General features: G+C 47.4%; 1 pseudogene; it reads right to left on the reverse strand.

Moving 5' to 3' along the window:
• Window positions 1-747: 747 nt before the first annotated feature.
• LOC101587552 lies at window positions 748-2,780 on the reverse strand (annotated as a pseudogene).
• Window positions 2,781-3,347: the final 567 nt, after the last annotated feature.

Raw genomic sequence — 3,347 nt, forward strand, 5'->3', positions numbered from 1 at the left:
AGCACTGTAGACGGCAGCGCTCCAACAGGCACATAGTTATTTTGTCTCTGCATAGTACACTTTTAATTGTAAAATCATAGAAAATGTTTTGTTCATTTCATTAGCCCATAGCAATGCTGTCTCTCTCTCTCTCTCTCTCTCTCTCTCTCTCTCTCTCTCTCTCTCTGTCTCTCAAACTTGATGAATAGTTTCAAAAGACCTCTCTGTTCTCAAGAGCTGGAAGGATACATTTCCTAAAGGAAATAGGAGCTCAAAATATATTGCTAGGAATGTGGGAGTCAACTCTCAGGGAAGTACTTAGCTGCTGAAAAGTAACAGTGGAGCTGAGCTCCTCACAATCAAAGTCTTTCTGTAATTATAGAAAAAGTTGCTTTGAAAGCAGTGAACTGAGTCTCAAGTCCATAGCAGTGCAAGGCACTCCAACCTCCACATATAACTAAAAGCATGGGCTCTGTAGAATTCGACCCATTGGTCTGTCTAGATCTTTGGGAAGAAAATTTTCGCCTATAGATAAGGCACTTGTTCACCTTATGAATGAACTACAAGAACAAAGAAATCAACTTTTTTTTTTTTTACCATTTAACTTGTTTTAATGTTTCTTCACAAATGGTGAAAAATACTAAAGTACAGACAAGGAATAATCATAATGTTGTGGCCAACATTATGAATATGGAATTATAAATTTAAAACATTTTCTGGTTTAAAAATAGATCTGGTAGTCAGTGCAACTCTGTGGGGTTTCTGTGTCTAGTAGGGCCAGTCTCTGCGCTCCTGATGGTGCTCACCTTTATCCATTTTTCAGGGTCCTCCACGTCCACCTCTTCTTCCTCCCATTTGTTCCATTAAAGTTTCAGGAGTGCCCCCTGGACCACCTCATCTTCCTCCACTAAAGCCACCTTGGTCCATGCTACAGCCACCACAGAAACCACCTCTGTCTCCACCACAGCCACCTCTGAACATTCCACCAGGACCACCACAGTCCATGAGGTCACCTCTTCCTCCCCGCATGCCACTAGGGCCACGTCTGCCATGATCACCACCTGGGGATGGGAAGGGTGGCAAGAGGAAGCCCTCAGGTTTTGGGGCCTTACACTGGTTGCATTCTGTTCTCCAGGTGAAGTTCTGGTTACACAACCCGAATTGGGACATTGCCAATTTCCAGCTCGATGTTGGACATTTCCTCCTCTAGAGGGGTTTCCACAGGAACCCCGGGGACTTCTCAGAGGGAAGCCTCCTCTGTCTCCTCCATGACCTCCCATGTGACCTATGGGTCCCGCAGGACCTCCTAGGCCACCTGGACCTCCACAGAGCTGTGGTGGCATCCCTCTGCCCTCACGAGGCAGCATGCCACCTCCCATGCTGTTCATTGGAGGTGTCTTCTGAGCAAGGGAGACTTTAAGTTTGCTTCCTTGAAAATCTTTCCCATCAAACCACTCCACAGCACCCTTGGCAGTTGGCGGATTTTCATAAGACATGATGGCCCCACCTTTGGGCTTTCCTTTTTCCTTGTCCAGGTAGATGTGGATCATGGATTTCCAGTTCTCATGTTAATCTTAACAACCCCACATAGCTTAACTGTTGTCAGAGTCTTCATCAGGATCTATGGGAGGGCCTAGATCAAGATCTGGTCCTTCATTCATGAGTCCACCAGGCTTATTGAAGCCATTTCACTCTCCAGCTCCCATTCCACTGCATCCTCCTCCCCCCCACCCCCTGCATCCTCCTCCCCCCCACCCCCACCCCGCTCTTGCCTCCACAATCAAATCCCCTTCTTCCCATGTCCTGGTTATCAGGGCCATTCAAGCTCAGTTTTCTCCTGGTCCAGAAAAATCCTTAAGACTCCTGCCCATAAACACACATGCCACTGGGGTGGTCCTGTCAGAATGAACTCTGCTGCCTGTATCTGCTGCTGTGTTGGCTATATTGACTTGGAGGCTGGCTGTAGGATCCAATCTGGGGGGGGGGATAACTAGTGGGAGGCTGCTGGCCATAGCTGCTTTGTTGACCACAGCTACTCTGCTGTCTATAGCTGCTTGGCTGCCCATGGGTGTTCTGCTGAGAGTAACTGCTCTGATCATAACCAGTCAGGGGCCTCTTGAAGGGAAGCCTTCTCTTTCTCCTCCATGACCTCCCATATGACCCATGGGTCCCCCAGGACCTCCTGTGCCACCTAGACCTCCACGGAGCAGTGGTGGCATCCTTCTGCCCTCACAAGGTATAGAAGAATAGCTGGTAGAAGGATAGGATGGAGGTGTGATGACTGGCTGCATCAGGTGGCTTCCAGGAATCTGGCAATAACTGTAGTCACTCTGTCCACAGCCTAGGCTGGGCTGGTTATGACCCCCTGTGCTAGACTGAGGCTGATTAGTCTCAGTAGGCTTGTTACCATCCGTGGTCTCATAGGCGCAGTAGCTGCTGGCTGCTGCCCGTAGGCTGGGTAAGCAGGCTGAGTGCCATATGCAGACTGAACTGCATAAGAAGCCCAGGTGGTGGTGACTGCAGCAGTGGCATACCCCTGGACAGGCTGGCTATACGCCTGGGGGGCAGCTGGAGTAGTATCACCAGTGGGAGGCTGTCCATAACAAGTTGCATCTGCAGTCTGCCCAAAGGTGGCAGCGGTCTGAGCCTGGGTATAGCTGACACCAGTAGGCGGTCCAGAGGTTCCATAGCTTTGTTGCCTGGGTGGTCTGTGCATATCCTTGAGTTGGCTGGGCTGTGGAAGCACTATAGCCCTGCAGGGCTGCAGCTTGGCCGTAGGTGCTATCATCCGTGGATGCCATTTTCTTTCTTTCTTCCTCATTCTCAACTTTTTAAAGAATGACTTTTTTAAGGTAACAAATTAAGGGGGAAAACTATTATATTCCTTTAATTTCTCATTTAATTCATTCTACTACAAAATTCTAAGGAAAAGTGGAGCCTCTCAGAGTCCACACGATATCGATTTTGTTAATGCATAGAACGTGGACTGGGGAGTGGCCTAGGGGTTCACACTTCAGGAACCTCCAAGGACAAAGGAGAATTCCCACTTCCCCCATTGCCCACCTCTGTCACCCGCATTGTCACACTGTGTTTCCAGGACAGAACTTTAAAGGTCTGCTGACAATCACATCTTCATCATTAAACCCTGTTTAAATTGCGAGTCCTCAAGTTTTCAAAATCAGTATTTCTGCCTTCAAAATGAATTTTCTGTTTTTTTGAGAATTTCATTGTTTTAAAGTTAGTATTTGTTTTACTTAATTGAACTGCATTAAACTATACTTTAAAGTCCATGTTTTAACATGTTTAACATGTAAGGCACAAAACTAGCTCTAGATTAGTTCTTACTCTGAACCTCGTAAACACCATTT

Source organism: Octodon degus, unplaced genomic scaffold, assembly GCF_000260255.1.
Source record: "Octodon degus isolate 3935 unplaced genomic scaffold, OctDeg1.0 scaffold00246, whole genome shotgun sequence".
NCBI classification, from domain to species: domain Eukaryota; kingdom Metazoa; phylum Chordata; class Mammalia; order Rodentia; family Octodontidae; genus Octodon; species Octodon degus.